This window comes from Taudactylus pleione, unplaced genomic scaffold (assembly GCF_031769625.1).
Source record: "Taudactylus pleione unplaced genomic scaffold, aTauple2 ptg000550l, whole genome shotgun sequence".
NCBI classification, from domain to species: Eukaryota; Metazoa; Chordata; class Amphibia; order Anura; family Myobatrachidae; genus Taudactylus; species Taudactylus pleione.
The window spans coordinates 892,501-910,921 of NW_028284952.1; the positions used below are offsets into that span (position 1 = coordinate 892,501).

At 37.1% G+C, this 18,421-nt stretch overlaps 3 non-coding genes and 59 pseudogenes across 3 annotated transcripts; all 62 read left to right on the forward strand.

Annotated features, from left to right (window-relative positions):
* The window catches only part of LOC148486355 (5S ribosomal RNA), a 119-nt pseudogene extending 94 nt beyond the window's left edge, over positions 1-25 (forward strand).
* Positions 26-141: 116 nt separating this feature from the next.
* Positions 142-260, forward strand: LOC148486356 (5S ribosomal RNA; annotated as a pseudogene).
* Positions 261-610: 350 nt separating this feature from the next.
* Positions 611-729, forward strand: LOC148486357 (5S ribosomal RNA; annotated as a pseudogene).
* A 116-nt stretch (positions 730-845) lies between these two features.
* Positions 846-964, forward strand: LOC148486358 (5S ribosomal RNA; annotated as a pseudogene).
* A 116-nt stretch (positions 965-1,080) lies between these two features.
* LOC148486359 (5S ribosomal RNA) lies at positions 1,081-1,199 on the forward strand (annotated as a pseudogene).
* A 587-nt stretch (positions 1,200-1,786) lies between these two features.
* Positions 1,787-1,905, forward strand: LOC148486360 (5S ribosomal RNA; annotated as a pseudogene).
* A 111-nt stretch (positions 1,906-2,016) lies between these two features.
* Positions 2,017-2,135, forward strand: LOC148486361 (5S ribosomal RNA; annotated as a pseudogene).
* Positions 2,136-2,252: 117 nt separating this feature from the next.
* Positions 2,253-2,371, forward strand: LOC148486362 (5S ribosomal RNA; annotated as a pseudogene).
* Positions 2,372-2,487: 116 nt separating this feature from the next.
* On the forward strand, positions 2,488-2,606 carry LOC148486363 (5S ribosomal RNA; annotated as a pseudogene).
* Positions 2,607-2,721: 115 nt separating this feature from the next.
* Positions 2,722-2,840, forward strand: LOC148486364 (5S ribosomal RNA; annotated as a pseudogene).
* Positions 2,841-2,956: 116 nt separating this feature from the next.
* LOC148486365 (5S ribosomal RNA) lies at positions 2,957-3,075 on the forward strand. The gene has a single exon (XR_015870178.1). It is a non-coding gene; the product is annotated as a 5S ribosomal RNA (ribosomal RNA).
* Positions 3,076-3,426: 351 nt separating this feature from the next.
* On the forward strand, positions 3,427-3,545 carry LOC148486366 (5S ribosomal RNA; annotated as a pseudogene).
* Positions 3,546-3,661: 116 nt separating this feature from the next.
* LOC148486367 (5S ribosomal RNA) lies at positions 3,662-3,780 on the forward strand (annotated as a pseudogene).
* Positions 3,781-3,896: 116 nt separating this feature from the next.
* LOC148486368 (5S ribosomal RNA) lies at positions 3,897-4,015 on the forward strand (annotated as a pseudogene).
* A 352-nt stretch (positions 4,016-4,367) lies between these two features.
* Positions 4,368-4,486, forward strand: LOC148486369 (5S ribosomal RNA; annotated as a pseudogene).
* A 111-nt stretch (positions 4,487-4,597) lies between these two features.
* On the forward strand, positions 4,598-4,716 carry LOC148486370 (5S ribosomal RNA; annotated as a pseudogene).
* Positions 4,717-4,833: 117 nt separating this feature from the next.
* On the forward strand, positions 4,834-4,952 carry LOC148486371 (5S ribosomal RNA; annotated as a pseudogene).
* Positions 4,953-5,068: 116 nt separating this feature from the next.
* LOC148486372 (5S ribosomal RNA) lies at positions 5,069-5,187 on the forward strand (annotated as a pseudogene).
* A 116-nt stretch (positions 5,188-5,303) lies between these two features.
* Positions 5,304-5,422, forward strand: LOC148486373 (5S ribosomal RNA; annotated as a pseudogene).
* Positions 5,423-5,538: 116 nt separating this feature from the next.
* LOC148486374 (5S ribosomal RNA) lies at positions 5,539-5,657 on the forward strand (annotated as a pseudogene).
* Positions 5,658-5,772: 115 nt separating this feature from the next.
* LOC148486375 (5S ribosomal RNA) lies at positions 5,773-5,891 on the forward strand (annotated as a pseudogene).
* Positions 5,892-6,007: 116 nt separating this feature from the next.
* Positions 6,008-6,126, forward strand: LOC148486376 (5S ribosomal RNA). The gene has a single exon (XR_015870179.1). It is a non-coding gene; the product is annotated as a 5S ribosomal RNA (ribosomal RNA).
* A 351-nt stretch (positions 6,127-6,477) lies between these two features.
* LOC148486377 (5S ribosomal RNA) lies at positions 6,478-6,596 on the forward strand (annotated as a pseudogene).
* Positions 6,597-6,712: 116 nt separating this feature from the next.
* LOC148486378 (5S ribosomal RNA) lies at positions 6,713-6,831 on the forward strand (annotated as a pseudogene).
* A 116-nt stretch (positions 6,832-6,947) lies between these two features.
* On the forward strand, positions 6,948-7,066 carry LOC148486379 (5S ribosomal RNA; annotated as a pseudogene).
* Positions 7,067-7,418: 352 nt separating this feature from the next.
* LOC148486380 (5S ribosomal RNA) lies at positions 7,419-7,537 on the forward strand (annotated as a pseudogene).
* Positions 7,538-7,648: 111 nt separating this feature from the next.
* LOC148486381 (5S ribosomal RNA) lies at positions 7,649-7,767 on the forward strand (annotated as a pseudogene).
* Positions 7,768-7,884: 117 nt separating this feature from the next.
* LOC148486382 (5S ribosomal RNA) lies at positions 7,885-8,003 on the forward strand (annotated as a pseudogene).
* A 116-nt stretch (positions 8,004-8,119) lies between these two features.
* Positions 8,120-8,238, forward strand: LOC148486383 (5S ribosomal RNA; annotated as a pseudogene).
* A 116-nt stretch (positions 8,239-8,354) lies between these two features.
* LOC148486384 (5S ribosomal RNA) lies at positions 8,355-8,473 on the forward strand (annotated as a pseudogene).
* A 114-nt stretch (positions 8,474-8,587) lies between these two features.
* LOC148486385 (5S ribosomal RNA) lies at positions 8,588-8,706 on the forward strand (annotated as a pseudogene).
* A 116-nt stretch (positions 8,707-8,822) lies between these two features.
* On the forward strand, positions 8,823-8,941 carry LOC148486386 (5S ribosomal RNA). The gene has a single exon (XR_015870180.1). It is a non-coding gene; the product is annotated as a 5S ribosomal RNA (ribosomal RNA).
* Positions 8,942-9,528: 587 nt separating this feature from the next.
* Positions 9,529-9,647, forward strand: LOC148486387 (5S ribosomal RNA; annotated as a pseudogene).
* Positions 9,648-9,758: 111 nt separating this feature from the next.
* Positions 9,759-9,877, forward strand: LOC148486388 (5S ribosomal RNA; annotated as a pseudogene).
* A 117-nt stretch (positions 9,878-9,994) lies between these two features.
* LOC148486389 (5S ribosomal RNA) lies at positions 9,995-10,113 on the forward strand (annotated as a pseudogene).
* A 116-nt stretch (positions 10,114-10,229) lies between these two features.
* LOC148486390 (5S ribosomal RNA) lies at positions 10,230-10,348 on the forward strand (annotated as a pseudogene).
* Positions 10,349-10,698: 350 nt separating this feature from the next.
* Positions 10,699-10,817, forward strand: LOC148486391 (5S ribosomal RNA; annotated as a pseudogene).
* Positions 10,818-10,933: 116 nt separating this feature from the next.
* Positions 10,934-11,052, forward strand: LOC148486392 (5S ribosomal RNA; annotated as a pseudogene).
* A 116-nt stretch (positions 11,053-11,168) lies between these two features.
* LOC148486393 (5S ribosomal RNA) lies at positions 11,169-11,287 on the forward strand (annotated as a pseudogene).
* A 350-nt stretch (positions 11,288-11,637) lies between these two features.
* LOC148486394 (5S ribosomal RNA) lies at positions 11,638-11,756 on the forward strand (annotated as a pseudogene).
* Positions 11,757-11,871: 115 nt separating this feature from the next.
* LOC148486395 (5S ribosomal RNA) lies at positions 11,872-11,990 on the forward strand (annotated as a pseudogene).
* A 116-nt stretch (positions 11,991-12,106) lies between these two features.
* Positions 12,107-12,225, forward strand: LOC148486396 (5S ribosomal RNA; annotated as a pseudogene).
* A 352-nt stretch (positions 12,226-12,577) lies between these two features.
* Positions 12,578-12,696, forward strand: LOC148486397 (5S ribosomal RNA; annotated as a pseudogene).
* A 111-nt stretch (positions 12,697-12,807) lies between these two features.
* LOC148486398 (5S ribosomal RNA) lies at positions 12,808-12,926 on the forward strand (annotated as a pseudogene).
* A 117-nt stretch (positions 12,927-13,043) lies between these two features.
* Positions 13,044-13,162, forward strand: LOC148486399 (5S ribosomal RNA; annotated as a pseudogene).
* Positions 13,163-13,278: 116 nt separating this feature from the next.
* On the forward strand, positions 13,279-13,397 carry LOC148486400 (5S ribosomal RNA; annotated as a pseudogene).
* Positions 13,398-13,513: 116 nt separating this feature from the next.
* LOC148486401 (5S ribosomal RNA) lies at positions 13,514-13,632 on the forward strand (annotated as a pseudogene).
* Positions 13,633-13,747: 115 nt separating this feature from the next.
* On the forward strand, positions 13,748-13,866 carry LOC148486402 (5S ribosomal RNA; annotated as a pseudogene).
* A 116-nt stretch (positions 13,867-13,982) lies between these two features.
* On the forward strand, positions 13,983-14,101 carry LOC148486403 (5S ribosomal RNA; annotated as a pseudogene).
* A 587-nt stretch (positions 14,102-14,688) lies between these two features.
* LOC148486404 (5S ribosomal RNA) lies at positions 14,689-14,807 on the forward strand (annotated as a pseudogene).
* A 111-nt stretch (positions 14,808-14,918) lies between these two features.
* LOC148486405 (5S ribosomal RNA) lies at positions 14,919-15,037 on the forward strand (annotated as a pseudogene).
* Positions 15,038-15,154: 117 nt separating this feature from the next.
* Positions 15,155-15,273, forward strand: LOC148486406 (5S ribosomal RNA; annotated as a pseudogene).
* A 116-nt stretch (positions 15,274-15,389) lies between these two features.
* On the forward strand, positions 15,390-15,508 carry LOC148486407 (5S ribosomal RNA; annotated as a pseudogene).
* A 350-nt stretch (positions 15,509-15,858) lies between these two features.
* On the forward strand, positions 15,859-15,977 carry LOC148486408 (5S ribosomal RNA; annotated as a pseudogene).
* Positions 15,978-16,093: 116 nt separating this feature from the next.
* On the forward strand, positions 16,094-16,212 carry LOC148486409 (5S ribosomal RNA; annotated as a pseudogene).
* A 116-nt stretch (positions 16,213-16,328) lies between these two features.
* On the forward strand, positions 16,329-16,447 carry LOC148486410 (5S ribosomal RNA; annotated as a pseudogene).
* Positions 16,448-16,797: 350 nt separating this feature from the next.
* Positions 16,798-16,916, forward strand: LOC148486411 (5S ribosomal RNA; annotated as a pseudogene).
* Positions 16,917-17,031: 115 nt separating this feature from the next.
* Positions 17,032-17,150, forward strand: LOC148486412 (5S ribosomal RNA; annotated as a pseudogene).
* A 115-nt stretch (positions 17,151-17,265) lies between these two features.
* LOC148486413 (5S ribosomal RNA) lies at positions 17,266-17,384 on the forward strand (annotated as a pseudogene).
* A 352-nt stretch (positions 17,385-17,736) lies between these two features.
* On the forward strand, positions 17,737-17,855 carry LOC148486414 (5S ribosomal RNA; annotated as a pseudogene).
* A 111-nt stretch (positions 17,856-17,966) lies between these two features.
* Positions 17,967-18,085, forward strand: LOC148486415 (5S ribosomal RNA; annotated as a pseudogene).
* Positions 18,086-18,202: 117 nt separating this feature from the next.
* On the forward strand, positions 18,203-18,321 carry LOC148486416 (5S ribosomal RNA; annotated as a pseudogene).
* The last annotated feature ends 100 nt before the right edge of the window (positions 18,322-18,421 follow it).

Here is an 18,421-nt window from a genome sequence, read left to right on the forward strand (position 1 = left end):
CTAGGAATCCCAGGTGCTGTAGGTAATTTTATACTGCCATAACATTCTTTTCTATTACATTTTTAATTTAATTTTTTCAACTTATCAATGAATTTACTTGAGTTAAGAAGTAATAGAGTTCTAAAGTTAAGGTTTTTGAGCATCTCCAGCCAAACCACACTGGACATGCCCAATCTCGTCTGATCTTGGAAGCTATGCAGTTTTGGGCCTGGTTAGTACTTGGATGGGAGACCACCTGGAAATACCAGGAGCTGTAGGTAATTTTATACTGCCATAACATTCTTTTCTATTACACTTTACATTTAATTTTTCAACTTATCATTGAATTTACTTGAGTTAAGAAGTAAAAGAGGTCTAAAGTTATTACTTTTGAGCACCTACAGCCAATCCACACTGGACATGCCCCATCTCGTCTTATCTTGATAGCTATGCAGTGTTGGGCATGGTCAGTATTTGGATGGAAGACCACCTGGGAAAACCAGGTGCAGTAGGGAATTTTATACTGCCATAACATTCTTTTCTATTACATTTTACATTTAATTTTTTCAACTTATCAATGAATTTACTTGTGTTAAGAAGTAAAAGCGGTCTAAATTTAACACTTTTGAGCACCTACAGCCAAACCACAGTGGACATGCCCAATCTCATCTGATCTTGGAAGCTATGCAGTGTTGGGCCTGGTTAGTACTTGGATGGGAGACCACCTGGGAATACCAGGAGCTGTAGGTAATTTTATACTGCCATAACATTCTTTTCTATTACATTTTACATTTAATTTTTTCAACTTATCAATGAATTTACTTGAGTTAAGAAGTAATAGAGGTCTAAATGTAATTCTTTTGAGCACCTACAGCCAAACCACACTGGACATGCCCAATCTCGTCCGATCTTGGAAGCTGTGCAGTGTTGGGCCTCGTTTGTACTTGGATGGGAGACCACCTGGGAATACCAGTTGCTGTAGGTAATTTTAGACACCCAAAACATTCTATTCTATTACATTTTACATTTCATTTTTTCAACTTATCAATGAATTTTCTTGAGTTAAGAAGTAAAAGAGGTCTAAAGTTAATGTTTTTGGGCACCTACAGCCAAACCTCACTGGACATGTCCAATCTCGTCAGATCTTGGAAGCTATGCAGTGTTGGGCCTGGTTAGTACTTGGATGGGAGACCACCTGGGAATACCAGGTGCTGTAGGTAATTTTATATAGCCATAACATTCTTTTCTATTACATTTTACATTTAATTTTTTCAACTTATCAATGAATTTACTTGAGTTAAGAAGTAATGGAGGTCTAAAGTTAATGTTTTTGACCACCTCCAGCCAATCCACACTGGACATGCCCAATCTCGTCTTATCTTGGAAGCTATGCAGTGTTGGGCGTGGTCCGTACTTGGATGGGAGACCACCTGGGAAAACCAGGTGCAGTAGGTAATTTTATACTGCCATAGCATTCTTTTCTATTACATTTTAAATTAATTTTTTTCAACTTATCAATGAATTTACTTGAGTTAAGAAGTAATACAGGTCTAAAGTTAATGTTTTTGAGCACCTACAGCCAAACCACACTGGACATGCCCAATCTCGTCTGATCTTGGAAGCTATGCAGTGTTGGGACTGGTTTCTACTTGGATGGGAGACTACCTAGGAATCCCAGGTTCTGTAAGTAATTTTATACTGCCATAAGATTCTTTTCTATTACATTTTACATGTAATTTTTTTCAACTTATCAATGAATTTACTTGAGTAAAGAAGTAAAAGAGGTCTAAAGTTAATGTTTTTGAGCACCTACAGCCAAACCACACTGGACATGCCCAATCTCATCTGATCTTGGAAGCTATGCAGTGTTGGGCCTGGTTAGTACTTGGATGGGAGACCACCTAGGAATCCCAGGTGCTGTAGGTAATTTTATACTGCCATAACAGTCTATTACATTTTACATTTAATTTTTTCAACTTATCAATGAATTTCCTTGAGTTAAGAAGTAATAGAGGTCTAAAGTTAATATTTTTCAGCACCTATAGCCAAACCACACAGGACATGGCCAATGTCGTCTGATCTTGGAAGCTATGCAGTGTTGGGCATGGTTAGTACTTGGATGGGAATCCACCTGGGAATACCAAGTGCTGTAGGTAATTCTATACTGCCATAACATTCTTTTCTATTACATTTTACATTTTATTTTTTTCCACTTATCATTGAATTTACTTGAGTTAAGAAGTAATAAAGGTCTAAAGTTAATATTTTTGAGAAACTACAGCCAAACCACACTGGACATGTCCAATCTCATCGGATCTTGGAAGCTATGCAGTGTAGGGCCTGGTTAGTACTTGGATGGGAGACTACCTAGGAATCCCAGGTGCTGTAGGTAATTTTATACTGCCATAACCGTCTTTTCTATTACATTTTACATTTAATATTTTCAACTTATCAATGAATTTACTTGAGTTAAGAAGTAATAGAGGTCTAAAGTTAATGCTTTTGAGCACCTACAGCCAAACCACACTGGACATGCCCAATCTCGTCTGATCTTGGAAGCTATGCAGTGTTGGGACTGGTTTGTACTTGGATGGGAGACTACCTAGGAATCCCAGGTTCTGTAGGTAGTTTTATACTTCCATAACATTCTTTTCTATTACATTTTACATTTCATTTTTCAACTTATCATTGAATTTACTTGAGTTAAGAAGTAAAAGAGGTCTAAAGTTAATGTTTTTGAGCACCTACTGCCAAACCACACTGGACATGCCCAATCTCGTCTGAACTTGGAAGCTATGCAGTGTTGGGCCTGGTTAGTACTTGTATGGGAGACCACCAGGGATTACCAGGTACTGTAGGTAATTTTATACTGCCATAACATTCTTTTCTATTACATTTTACATTTAATTTTTTCAACTTATCAATGAATTTACTTGAGTTAAGAAGTAATAGAGGTCTAAAGTTAATGTCTTTGAGCACCTACAGCCAAACCACACTGGACATGCCCAATCTCGTCTGATCTTGGAAGCTATGCAGTGTTGGGCCTGGTTAGTACTTGGATGGGAGACCACCTGGGAATACCAGGTGCTGTAGGTAATTTTATACTGCCATAACATTCTTTTCTATTACATTTTACATTTAATTTTTTCAACTTATCAATGAATTTACTTGAGTTAAGAAGTAATAGAGGTCTAAAGTTAATGTTTTTGACCACCTACAGCCAATCCACACTGGACATGCCCAATCTCGTCTTATCATGGAAGCTATGCAGTGTTGGGCGTGGTCCTTACTTGCATGGGAGACCACCTGGGAATACCAGGAGCTGTAGGTAATTTTATACTGCCATAACATTCTTTTCTATTACATTTTACATTTAATTTTTTCAAGTTATCAATGAATTTACTTGAGTTAAGAAGTAATAGAGGTCTAAATGTAATTCTTTTGAGCACCTACAGCCAAACCACACTGGACATGCCCAATCTCGACCGATCTTGGAAGCTGTGCAGTGTTGGGCCTCGTTTGTACTTGGATGGGAGACCACCTGGGAATACCAGTTGCTGTAGGTAATTTTAGACACCCAAAACATTCTATTCTATTACATTTTACATTTCATTTTTTCAACTTATCAATGAATTTTCTTGAGTTAAGAAGTAAAAGAGGTCTAAAGTTAATGTTTTTGGGCATCTACAGCCAAACCTCACTGGACATGCCCAATCTCGTCAGATCTTGGAAGCTATGCAGTGTTGGGCCTGGTTAGTACTTGGATGGGAGACCACCTGGGAATACCAGGTGCTGTAGGTAATTTTATATAGCCATAACATTCTTTTCTATTACATTTTACATTTAATTTTTTCAACTTATCAATGAATTTACTTGAGTTAAGAAGTAATGGAGGTCTAAAGTTAATGTTTTTGACCACCTACAGCCAATCCACACTGGACATGCCCAATCTCGTCTTATCTTGGAAGCTATGCAGTGTTGGGCGTGGTCCGTACTTGGATGGGAGACCACCTGGGAAAACCAGGTGCAGTAGGTAATTTTATACTGCCATAGCATTCTTTTCTATTACATTTTACATTTAATTTTTTCAACTTATCAATGAATTTACTTGAGTTAAGAAGTAATACAGGTCTAAAGTTAATGTTTTTGAGCACCTACAGCCAAACCACACTGGACATGCCCAATCTCGTCTGATCTTGGAAGCTATGCAGTGTTGGGACTGGTTTCTACTTGGATGGGAGACTACCTAGGAATCCTAGGTTCTGTAGGTAATTTTATACTGCCATAAGATTCTTTTCTATTACATTTTACATGTAATTATTTTCAAGTTATCAATGAATTTACTTGAGTAAAGAAGTAAAAGAGGTCTAAAGTTAATGTTTTTGAGCACCTACAGCCAAACCACACTGGACATGCCCAATCTCATCTGATCTTGGAAGCTATGCAGTGTTGGGCCTGGTTAGTACTTGGATGGGAGACCACCTAGGAATCCAAGGTGCTGTAGGTAATTTTATACTGCCATAACAGTCTATTACATTTTACATTTAATTTTTTCAACTTATCAATGAATTTCCTTGAGTTAAGAATTAATAGAGGTCTAAAGTTAATATTTTTCAGCACCTATAGCCAAACCACACTGGACATGGCCAATGTCGTCTGATCTTGGAAGCTATGCAGTGTTGGGCATGGTTAGTACTTGGATGGGAATCCACCTGGGAATACCAAGTGCTGTAGGTAATTTTATACTGCCATAACATTCTTTTCTATTACATTTTACATTTTATTTTTTTCCACTTATCATTGAATTTACTTGATTTAAGAAGTAATAAAGGTCTAAAGTTAATATTTTTGAGAAACTACAGCCAAACCACACTGGACATGTCCAATCTCATCGGATCTTGGAAGCTATGCAGTGTAGGGCCTGGTTAGTACTTGGATGGGAGACCACCTAGGAATACCAGGTGCTATAGGTAATTTTATACTGACATAACAGTCTTTTCTATTACATTTTACATTTAATTTTTTCAAGTTATCAATGAATTTACTTGAGTTAAGAAGTAATAGAGGTCTAAATGTAATTCTTTTGAGCACCTACAGCCAAACCACACTGGACATGCCCAATCTCGACCGATCTTGGAAGCTGTGCAGTGTTGGGCCTGGTTAGTACTTGGATGGGAGACCACCTAGGAATACCAGGTGCTATAGGTAATTTTATACTGACATAACAGTCTTTTCTATTTCATTTTACATTTAATTTTTTCAAATTATCAATGAATTTACTTGAGTAAAGAAGTAAAAGACGTTAAAAGTTAATATTTTTGAGCACCTACAGCCAAACCACACTGGACATGCCCAATTTCATCTGATCTTGGAAGCTATGCAGTGTTGGGACTGGTTAGTACTTGGATGGGAGACTACCTAGGAATCCCAGGTGCTGTAGGTAATTTTATACTGCCATAACCGTCTTTTCTATTACATTTTACATTTAATTTTTTCAACTTATCAATGAATTTACTTGAGTTAAGAAGTAATAGAGGTCTAAAGTTAATGCTTTTGAGCACCTGCAGACAAACCACACTGGACATGCCCAATCTCGTCTGATCTTGGAAGCTATGCAGTGTTGGGACTGGTTTGTACTTGGATGGGAGACTACCTAGGAATCCCAGGTTCTGCAGGTAATTTTATACTTCCATAACATTCTTTTCTATTACATTTTACATTTCATTTTTCAACTTATCATTGAATTTACTTGAGTTAAGAAGTAAAAGAGGTCTAAAGTTAATGTTTTTGAGCACTTACTGCCAAACCACACTGGACATGCCCAATCTCGTCTGAACTTGGAAGCTATGCAGTGTTGGGCCTGGTTAGTACTTGTATGGGAGACCTCCAGGGATTACCAGGTACTGTAGGTAATTTTATACTGCCATAACATTCTTTTCTATTACATTTTACATTTAATTTTTTCAACTTATCAATGAATTTACTTGAGTTAAGAAGTAATAGAGGTCTAAAGTTAATGTCTTTGAGCACCTACAGCCAAACCACACTGGACATGCCCAATCTCGTCTGATCTTGGAAGCTATGCAGTGTTGGGCCTGGTTAGTACTTGGATGGGAGACCACCTGGGAATACCAGGTGCTGTAGGTAATTTTATACTGCCATAACATTCTTTTCTATTACATTTTACATTTAATTTTTTCAACTTATCAATGAATTTACTTGAGTTAAGAAGTAATAGAGGTCTAAAGTTAATGTTTTTGACCACCTACAGCCAATCCACACTGGACATGCCCAATCTCGTCTTATCATGGAAGCTATGCAGTGTTGGGCGTGGTCCTTACTTGCATGGGAGACCACCTGGGAATACCAGGAGCTGTAGGTAATTTTATACTGCCATAACATTCTTTTCTATTACATTTTACATTTAATTTTTTCAAGTTATCAATGAATTTACTTGAGTTAAGAAGTAATAGAGGTCTAAATGTAATTCTTTTGAGCACCTACAGCCAAACCACACTGGACATGCCCAATCTCGACCGATCTTGGAAGCTGTGCAGTGTTGGGCCTCGTTTGTACTTGGATGGGAGACCACCTGGGAATACCAGTTGCTGTAGGTAATTTTAGACACCCAAAACATTCTATTCTATTACATTTTACATTTCATTTTTTCAACTTATCAATGAATTTTCTTGAGTTAAGAAGTAAAAGAGGTCTAAAGTTAATGTTTTTGGGCATCTACAGCCAAACCTCACTGGACATGCCCAATCTCGTCAGATCTTGGAAGCTATGCAGTGTTGGGCCTGGTTAGTACTTGGATGGGAGACCACCTGGGAATACCAGGTGCTGTAGGTAATTTTATATAGCCATAACATTCTTTTCTATTACATTTTACATTTAATTTTTTCAACTTATCAATGAATTTACTTGAGTTAAGAAGTAATGGAGGTCTAAAGTTAATGTTTTTGACCACCTACAGCCAATCCACACTGGACATGCCCAATCTCGTCTTATCTTGGAAGCTATGCAGTGTTGGGCGTGGTCCGTACTTGGATGGGAGACCACCTGGGAAAACCAGGTGCAGTAGGTAATTTTATACTGCCATAGCATTCTTTTCTATTACATTTTACATTTAATTTTTTCAACTTATCAATGAATTTACTTGAGTTAAGAAGTAATACAGGTCTAAAGTTAATGTTTTTGAGCACCTACAGCCAAACCACACTGGACATGCCCAATCTCGTCTGATCTTGGAAGCTATGCAGTGTTGGGACTGGTTTCTACTTGGATGGGAGACTACCTAGGAATCCTAGGTTCTGTAGGTAATTTTATACTGCCATAAGATTCTTTTCTATTACATTTTACATGTAATTATTTTCAAGTTATCAATGAATTTACTTGAGTAAAGAAGTAAAAGAGGTCTAAAGTTAATGTTTTTGAGCACCTACAGCCAAACCACACTGGACATGCCCAATCTCATCTGATCTTGGAAGCTATGCAGTGTTGGGCCTGGTTAGTACTTGGATGGGAGACCACCTAGGAATCCAAGGTGCTGTAGGTAATTTTATACTGCCATAACAGTCTATTACATTTTACATTTAATTTTTTCAACTTATCAATGAATTTCCTTGAGTTAAGAATTAATAGAGGTCTAAAGTTAATATTTTTCAGCACCTATAGCCAAACCACACTGGACATGGCCAATGTCGTCTGATCTTGGAAGCTATGCAGTGTTGGGCATGGTTAGTACTTGGATGGGAATCCACCTGGGAATACCAAGTGCTGTAGGTAATTTTATACTGCCATAACATTCTTTTCTATTACATTTTACATTTTATTTTTTTCCACTTATCATTGAATTTACTTGATTTAAGAAGTAATAAAGGTCTAAAGTTAATATTTTTGAGAAACTACAGCCAAACCACACTGGACATGTCCAATCTCATCGGATCTTGGAAGCTATGCAGTGTAGGGCCTGGTTAGTACTTGGATGGGAGACCACCTAGGAATACCAGGTGCTATAGGTAATTTTATACTGACATAACAGTCTTTTCTATTTCATTTCACATTTAATTTTTTCAAATTATCAATGAATTTACTTGAGTAAAGAAGTAAAAGACGTTAAAAGTTAATATTTTTGAGCACCTACAGCCAAACCACACTGGACATGCCCAATTTCATCTGATCTTGGAAGCTATGCAGTGTTGGGACTGGTTAGTACTTGGATGGGAGACTAACTAGGAATCCCAGGTGCTGTAGGTAATTTTATACTGCCATAACCGTCTTTTCTATTACATTTTACATTTAATTTTTTCAACTTATCAATGAATTTACTTGAGTTAAGAAGTAATAGAGGTCTAAAGTTAATGCTTTTGAGCACCTGCAGACAAACCACACTGGACATGCCCAATCTCGTCTGATCTTGGAAGCTATGCAGTGTTGGGACTGGTTTGTACTTGGATGGGAGACTACCTAGGAATCCCAGGTTCTGCAGGTAATTTTATACTTCCATAACATTCTTTTCTATTACATTTTACATTTCATTTTTCAACTTATCATTGAATTTACTTGAGTTAAGAAGTAAAAGAGGTCTAAAGTTAATGTTTTGAGCACTTACTGCCAAACCACACTGGACATGCCCAATCTCGTCTGAACTTGGAAGCTATGCAGTGTTGGGCCTGGTTAGTACTTGTATGGGAGACCTCCAGGGATTACCAGGTACTGTAGGTAATTTTATACTGCCATAACATTCTTTTCTATTACATTTTACATTTAATTTTTTCAACTTATCAATGAATTTACTTGAGTTAAGAAGTAATAGAGGTCTAAAGTTAATGTCTTTGAGCACCTACAGCCAAACCACACTGGACATGCCCAATCTCGTCTGATCTTGGAAGCTATGCAGTGTTGGGCCTGGTTAGTACTTGGATGGGAGACCACCTGGGAATACCAGGTGCTGTAGGTAATTTTATACTGCCATAACATTCTTTTCTATTACATTTTACATTTAATTTTTTCAACTTATCAATGAATTTACTTGAGTTAAGAAGTAATAGAGGTCTAAAGTTAATGTTTTTGACCACCTACAGCCAATCCACACTGGACATGCCCAATCTCGTCTTATCATGGAAGCTATGCAGTGTTGGGCGTGGTCCTTACTTGCATGGGAGACCACCTGGGAAAACCAGGTGCAGTAGGTAATTTTATACTGCCATAGCATTCTTTTCTATTACATTTTACATTTAATTTTTTCAACTTATCAATGAATTTACTTGAGTTAAGAAGTAATACAGGTCTAAAGTTAATGTTTTTGAGCACCTACAGCCAAACCACACTGGACATGCCCAATCTCGTCTGATCTTGGAAGCTATGCAGTGTTGGGACTGGTTTCTACTTGGATGGGAGACTACCTAGGAATCCTAGGTTCTGTAGGTAATTTTATACTGCCATAAGATTCTTTTCTATTACATTTTACATGTAATTATTTTCAAGTTATCAATGAATTTACTTGAGTAAAGAAGTAAAAGAGGTCTAAAGTTAATGTTTTTGAGCACCTACAGCCAAACCACACTGGACATGCCCAATCTCATCTGATCTTGGAAGCTATGCAGTGTTGGGCCTGGTTAGTACTTGGATGGGAGACCACCTAGGAATCCAAGGTGCTGTAGGTAATTTTATACTGCCATAACAGTCTATTACATTTTACATTTAATTTTTTCAACTTATCAATGAATTTCCTTGAGTTAAGAAGTAATAGAGGTCTAAAGTTAATATTTTTCAGCACCTATAGCCAAACCACACTGGACATGGCCAATGTCGTCTGATCTTGGAAGCTATGCAGTGTTGGGCATGGTTAGTACTTGGATGGGAATCCACCTGGGAATACCAAGTGCTGTAGGTAATTTTATACTGCCATAACATTCTTTTCTATTACATTTTACATTTTATTTTTTTCCACTTATCATTGAATTTACTTGATTTAAGAAGTAATAAAGGTCTAAAGTTAATATTTTTGAGAAACTACAGCCAAACCACACTGGACATGTCCAATCTCATCGGATCTTGGAAGCTATGCAGTGTAGGGCCTGGTTAGTACTTGGATGGGAGACCACCTAGGAATACCAGGTGCTATAGGTAATTTTATACTGACATAACAGTCTTTTCTATTTCATTTTACATTTAATTTTTTCAAATTATCAATGAATTTACTTGAGTAAAGAAGTAAAAGACGTTAAAAGTTAATATTTTTGAGCACCTACAGCCAAACCACACTGGACATGCCCAATCTCATCTGATCTTGGAAGCTATGCAGTGTTGGGACTGGTTAGTACTTGGATGGGAAACTACCTTGGAATCCCAGGTGCTGTAGGTAATTTTATACTGCCATAACTGTCTTTTCTATTACATTTTACATTTAATTTTTTCAACTTATCAATAAATTTACTTGAGTTAAGAAGTAATAGAGGTCTAAAGTTAATGCTTTTGAGCATCTACAGCCAAACCACACTGGACATGCCAAATCTCGTCTGATCTTGGAAGCTATGCAGTGTTGGGACTGGTTTGTACTTGGATGGGAGACTACCTAGGAATCCCAGGTTCTGTAGGTAATTTTATACTTCCATAACATTCTTTTCTATTACATTTTACATTTCATTTTTCAACTTATCATTGAATTTAGTTGAGTTAAGAAGTAAAAGAGGTCTAAAGTTAATGTTTTTGAGCACCTACTGCCAAACCACACTGGACATGCCCAATCTCGTCTGAACTTGGAAGCTATGCAGTGTTGGGCCTGGTTAGTACTTGTATGGGAGACCACCAGGGATTACCAGGTACTGTAGGTTATTTTATACTGCCATAACATTCTTTTCTATTACATTTTACATTTAATTTTTTCAAGTTATCAATGAATTTACTTGAGTTAAGAAGTAATAGAGGTCTAAAGTTAATGTCTTTGAGCACCTACAGCCAAACCACACTGGACATGCCCAATCTCGTCTGATCTTGGAAGCTATGCAGTGTTGGGCCTGGTTAGTACTTGGATGGGAGACCACCTGGGAATACCAGGTGCTGTAAGTAATTTTATGCAGCCATAACATTCTTTTCTATTACATTTTAAATTTAATTTTTTCAACTTATCAATGAATTTACTTGAGTTAAGAAGTAATAGAGGTCTAAAGTTAATGTTTTTGAGCATCTACAGCCAAACCACACTGGACATGCCCAATCTCGTCTGATCTTGGAAGCTATGCAGTGTTGGGCCTGGTTAGTACTTGGATGGGAGACCACCTGGGAATACCAGGAGCTGTAGGTAATTTTATACTGCCATAACATTCTTTTCTATTACATTTTACATTTAATTTTTCAACTTATCATTGAATTTACTTGAGTTAAGAAGTAAAAGAGGTCTAAAGTTATTACTTTTGAGCACCTACAGCCAATCCACACTGGACATGCCCCATCTCGTCTTATCTTGGTAGCTATGCAGTGTTGGGCATGGTCAGTATTTGGATGGGAGACCACCTGGGAAAACCAGGTGCAGTAGGAAATTTTATTCTGCCATAACATTCTTTTCTATTACATTTTACATTTCATTTTTTCAACATATCAATGAATTTTCTTGAGTTAAGAAGTAAAAGAGGTCAAAAGTTAATGTTTTTGGGCACCTACAGCCAAACCACACTGGACATGCCCAATCTCGTCTGATCTTGGAAGCTATGCAGTGTTGGACCTGGTTAGTACTTGGATGGGAGACCACCTAGGAATCCCAGGTGCTGTAGGTAATTTTATACTGCAATAACAGTCTTTTCTATTACATTTTACATTTAATTTTTTCAACTTATCAATGAATTTACTTGAGTTAAGAAGTAAAAGAGGTCTAAAGTTAAGGCTTTTAGCACCTACAGGCAAACCACACTGGACATGCCCAATCTCGTCTGATCTTGGAAGCTATGCAGTGTTGGGCCTGGTTAGTACTTGGATGGGAGACCACCTGGGAATACCAGGTGCTGTAGGTAATTTTATATAGCCATAACATTCTTTTCTATTACATTTTACATTTAATTTTTTCAACTTATCAATGAATTTACTTGAGTTAAGAAGTAATGGAGGTCTAAAGTTAATGTTTTTGACCACCTACAGCCAATCCACACTGGACATGCCCAATCTCGTCTTATCTTGGAAGCTATGCAGTGTTGGGCGTGGTCCGTACTTGGATGGGAGACCACCTGGGAAAACCAGGTGCAGTAGGTAATTTTATACTGCCATAGCATTCTTTTCTATTACATTTTACATTTAATTTTTTCAACTTATCAATGAATTTACTTGAGTTAAGAAGTAATACAGGTCTAAAGTTAATGTTTTTGAGCAACTACAGCCAAACCACACTGGACATGCCCAATCTCGTCTGATCTTGGAAGCTATGCAGTGTTGGGACTGGTTTCTACTTGGATGGGAGACGACCTAGGAATCCCAGGTTCTGTAGGTAATTTTATACTGCCATAAGATTCTTTTCTATTACATTTTACATGTAATTTTTTTCAACTTATCAATGAATTTACTTGAGTAAAGAAGTAAAAGAGGTCTAAAGTTAATGTTTTTGAGCACCTACAGCCAAACCACACTGGACATGCCCAATCTCATCTGATCTTGGAAGCTATGCAGTGTTGGGCCTGGTTAGTACTTGGATGGGAGACCACCTAGGAATCCCAGGTGCTGTAGGTAATTTTATACTGCCATAACAGTCTATTACATTTTACATTTAATTTTTTCAACTTATCAATGAATTTCCTTGAGTTAAGAAGTAATAGAGGTCTAAAGTTAATATTTTTCAGCACCTATAGCCAAACCACACAGGACATGGCCAATGTCGTCTGATCTTGGAAGCTATGCAGTGTTGGGCATGGTTAGTACTTGGATGGGAATCCACCTGGGAATACCAAGTGCTGTAGGTAATTCTATACTGCCATAACATTCTTTTCTATTACATTTTACATTTTATTTTTTTCCACTTATCATTGAATTTACTTGAGTTAAGAAGTAATAAAGGTCTAAAGTTAATATTTTTGAGAAACTACAGCCAAACCACACTGGACATGTCCAATCTCATCGGATCTTGGAAGCTATGCAGTGTAGGGCCTGGTTAGTACTTGGATGGGAGACCACCTAGGAATACCAGGTGCTATAGGTAATTTTATACTGACATAACAGTCTTTTCTATTTCATTTTACATTTAATTTTTTCAAATTATCAATGAATTTACTTGAGTAAAGAAGTAAAAGACGTTAAAAGTTAATATTTTTGAGCACCTACAGCCAAACCACACTGGACATGCCCAATCTCATCTGATCTTGGAAGCTATGCAGTGTTGGGACTGGTTAGTACTTGGATGGGAGACTACCTAGGAATCCCAGGTGCTGTAGGTAATTTTATACTGCCATAACCGTCTTTTCTATTACATTTTACATTTAATTTTTTCAACTTATCAATGAATTTACTTGAGTTAAGAAGTAATAGAGGTCTAAAGTTAATGCTTTTGAGCACCTACAGCCAAACCACACTGGACATGCCCAATCTCGTCTGATCTTGGAAGCTATGCAGTGTTGGGACTGGTTTGTACTTGGATGGGAGACTACCTAGGAATCCCAGGTTCTGTAGGTAATTTTATACTTCCATAACATTCTTTTCTATTACATTTTACATTTCATTTTTCAACTTATCATTGAATTTACTTGAGTTAAGAAGTAAAAGAGGTCTAAAGTTAATGTTTTTGAGCACCTACTGCCAAACTACACTGGACATGCCCAATCTCGTCTGAATTTGGAAGCTATGCAGTGTTGGGCCTGGTTAGTACTTGTATGGGAGACCACCAGGGATTACCAGGTACTGTAGGTAATTTTATACTGCCATAACATTCTTTTCTATTACATTTTACATTTAATTTTTTCAACTTATCAATGAATTTACTTGAGTTAAGAAGTAATAGAGGTCTAAAGTTAATGTCTTTGAGCACCTAAAGCCAAACCACACTGGACATGCCCAATCTCGTCTGATCTTGGAAGCTATGCAGTGTTGGGCCTGGTTAGTACTTGGATGGGAGACCACCTGGGAATACCAGGTGCTGTAGGTAATTTTATACTGCCATAACATTCTTTTCTATTACATTTTACATTAAATTTTTTCAACTTATCAATGAATTTACTTGAGTTAAGAAGTAATAGAGGTCTAAAGTTAATGTTTTTGACCACCTACAGCCAATCCACACTGGACATGCCCAATCTCGTCTTATCATGGAAGCTATGCAGTGTTGGGCGTGGTCCTTACTTGCATGGGAGACCACCTGGGAAAACCAGGTGCAGTAGGTAATTTTATACTGCCATAGCATTCTTTTCTATTACATTTTACATTTAATTTTTTCAACTTATCAATGAATTTACTTGAGTTAAGAAGTAATACAGGTCTAAAGTTAATGTTTTTGAGCACCTACAGCCAAACCACACTGGACATGCCCAATCTCGTCTGATCTTGGAAGCTATGCAGTGTTGGGACTGGTTTCTACTTGGATGGGAGACTACCTAGGAATCCTAGGTTCTGTAGGTAATTTTATACTGCCATAAGATTCTTTTCTATTACATTTTACATGTAATTATTTTCAAGTTATCAATGAATTTACTTGAGTAAAGAAGTAAAAGAGGTCTAAAGTTAATGTTTTTGAGCACCTACAGCCAAACCACACTGGACATGCCCAATCTCATCTGATCTTGGAAGCTATGCAGTGTTGGGCCTGGTTAGTACTTGGATGGGAGACCACCTAGGAATCCAAGGTGCTGTAGGTAATTTTATACTGCCATAACAGTCTATTACATTTTACATTTAATTTTTTCAACTTATCAATGAATTTCCTTGAGTTAAGAAGTAATAGAGGTCTAAAGTTAATATTTTTCAGCACCTATAGCCAAACCACACTGGACATGGCCAATGTCGTCTGATCTTGGAAGCTATGCAGTGTTGGGCATGGTTAGTACTTGGATGGGAATCCACCTGGGAATACCAAGTGCTGTAGGTAATTTTATACTGCCATAACATTCTTTTCTATTACATTTTACATTTTATTTTTTTCCACTTATCATTGAATTTACTTGATTTAAGAAGTAATAAAGGTCTAAAGTCAATATTTTTGAGAAACTACAGCCAAACCACACTGGACATGTCCAATCTCATCGGATCTTGGAAGCTATGCAGTGTAGGGCCTGGTTAGTACTTGGATGGGAGACCACCTAGGAATACCAGGTGCTATAGGTAATTTTATACTGACATAACAGTCTTTTCTATTTCATTTTACATTTAATTTTTTCAAATTATCAATGAATTTACTTGAGTAAAGAAGTAAAAGACGTTAAAAGTTAATATTTTTGAGCACCTACAGCCAAACCACACTGGACATGCCCAATCTCATCTGATCTTGGAAGCTATGCAGTGTTGGGACTGGTTAGTACTTGGATGGGAAACTACCTTGGAATCCCAGGTGCTGTAGGTAATTTTATACTGCCATAACTGTCTTTTCTATTACATTTTACATTTAATTTTTTCAACTTATCAATAAATTTACTTGAGTTAAGAAGTAATAGAGGTCTAAAGTTAATGCTTTTGAGCATCTACAGCCAAACCACACTGGACATGCCAAATCTCGTCTGATCTTGGAAGCTATGCAGTGTTGGGACTGGTTTGTACTTGGATGGGAGACTACCTAGGAATCCCAGGTTCTGTAGGTAATTTTATACTTCCATAACATTCTTTTCTATTACATTTTACATTTCATTTTTCAACTTATCATTGAATTTAGTTGAGTTAAGAAGTAAAAGAGGTCTAAAGTTAATGTTTTTGAGCACCTACTGCCAAACCACACTGGACATGCCCAATCTCGTCTGAACTTGGAAGCTATGCAGTGTTGGGCCTGGTTAGTACTTGTATGGGAGACCACCAGGGATTACCAGGTACTGTAGGTTATTTTATACTGCCATAACATTCTTTTCTATTACATTTTACATTTAATTTTTTCAAGTTATCAATGAATTTACTTGAGTTAAGAAGTAATAGAGGTCTAAAGTTAATGTCTTTGAGCACCTACAGCCAAACCACACTGGACATGCCCAATCTCGTCTGATCTTGGAAGCTATGCAGTGTTGGGCCTGGTTAGTACTTGGATGGGAGACCACCTGGGAATACCAGGTGCTGTAAGTAATTTTATGCAGCCATAACATTCTTTTCTATTACATTTTAAATTTAATTTTTTCAACTTATCAATGAATTTACTTGAGTTAAGAAGTAATAGAGGTCTAAAGTTAATGTTTTTGAGCATCTACAGCCAAACCACACTGGACATGCCCAATCTCGTCTGATCTTGGAAGCTATGCAGTGTTGGGCCTGGTTAGTACTTGGATGGGAGACCACCTGGGAATACCAGGAGCTGTAGGTAATTTTATACTGCCATAACATTCTTTTCTATTACATTTTACATTTAATTTTTCAACTTATCATTGAATTTACTTGAGTTAAGAAGTAAAAGAGGTCTAAAGTTATTACTTTTGAGCACCTACAGCCAATCCACACTGGACATGCCCCATCTCGTCTTATCTTGGTAGCTATGCAGTGTTGGGCATGGTCAGTATTTGGATGGGAGACCACCTGGGAAAACCAGGTGCAGTAGGAAATTTTATACTGCCATAACATTCTTTTCTATTACATTTTACATTTCATTTTTTCAACATATCAATGAATTTTCTTGAGTTAAGAAGTAAAAGAGGTCAAAAGTTAATGTTTTTGGGCACCTACAGCCAAACCACACTGGACATGCCCAATCTCGTCTGATCTTGGAAGCTATGCAGTGTTGGATCTGGTTAGTACTTGGATGGGAGACCACCTAGGAATCCCAGGTGCTGTAGGTAATTTTATACTGCAATAACAGTCTTTTCTATTACATTTTACATTTAATTTTTTCAACTTATCAATGAATTTACTTGAGTTAAGAAGTAAAAGAGGTCTAAAGTTAAGGCTTTTAGCACCTACAGGCAAACCACACTGGACATGCCCAATCTCGTCTGATCTTGGAAGCTATGCAGTGTTGGGCCTGGTTAGTACTTGGATGGGAGACCACCTGGGAATACCAGGTGCTGTAGGTAATTTTATATAGCCATAACATTCTTTTCTATTACATTTTACATTTAATTTTTCAACTTATCAATGAATTTACTTGAGTTAAGAAGTAATGGAGGTCTAAAGTTAATGTTTTTGACCACCTACAGCCAATCCACACTGGACATGCCCAATCTCGTCTTATCTTGGAAGCTATGCAGTGTTGGGCGTGGTCTGTACTTGGATGGGAGACCACCTGGGAAAACCAGGTGCAGTAGGTAATTTTATACTGCCATAGCATTCTTTTCTATTACATTTTACATTTAATTTTTTCAACTTATCAATGAATTTACTTGAGTTAAGAAGTAATACAGGTCTAAAGTTAATGTTTTTGAGCAACTACAGCCAAACCACACTGGACATGCCCAATCTCGTCTGATCTTGGAAGCTATGCAGTGTTGGGACTGGTTTCTACTTGGATGGGAGACGACCTAGGAATCCCAGGTTCTGTAGGTAATTTTATACTGCCATAAGATTCTTTTCTATTACATTTTACATGTAATTTTTTTCAACTTATCAATGAATTTACTTGAGTAAAGAAGTAAAAGAGGTCTAAAGTTAATGTTTTTGAGCACCTACAGCCAAACCACACTGGACATGCCCAATCTCATCTGATCTTGGAAGCTATGCAGTGTTGGGCCTGGTTAGTACTTGGATGGGAGACCACCTAGGAATCCCAGGTGCTGTAGGTAATTTTATACTGCCATAACAGTCTATTACATTTTACATTTAATTTTTTCAACTTATCAATGAATTTCCTTGAGTTAAGAAGTAATAGAGGTCTAAAGTTAATATTTTACAGCACCTATAGCCAAACCACACAGGACATGGCCAATGTCGTCTGATCTTGGAAGCTATGCAGTGTTGGGCATGGTTAGTACTTGGATGGGAATCCACCTGGGAATACCAAGTGCTGTAGGTAATTCTATACTGCCATAACATTCTTTTCTATTACATTTTACATTTTATTTTTTTCCACTTATCATTGAATTTACTTGAGTTAAGAAGTAATAAAGGTCTAAAGTTAATATTTTTGAGAAACTACAGCCAAACCACACTGGACATGTCCAATCTCATCGGATCTTGGAAGCTATGCAGTGTAGGGCCTGGTTAGTACTTGGATGGGAGACCACCTAGGAATACCAGGTGCTATAGGTAATTTTATACTGACATAACAGTCTTTTCTATTTCATTTTACATTTAATTTTTTCAAATTATCAATGAATTTACTTGAGTAAAGAAGTAAAAGACGTTAAAA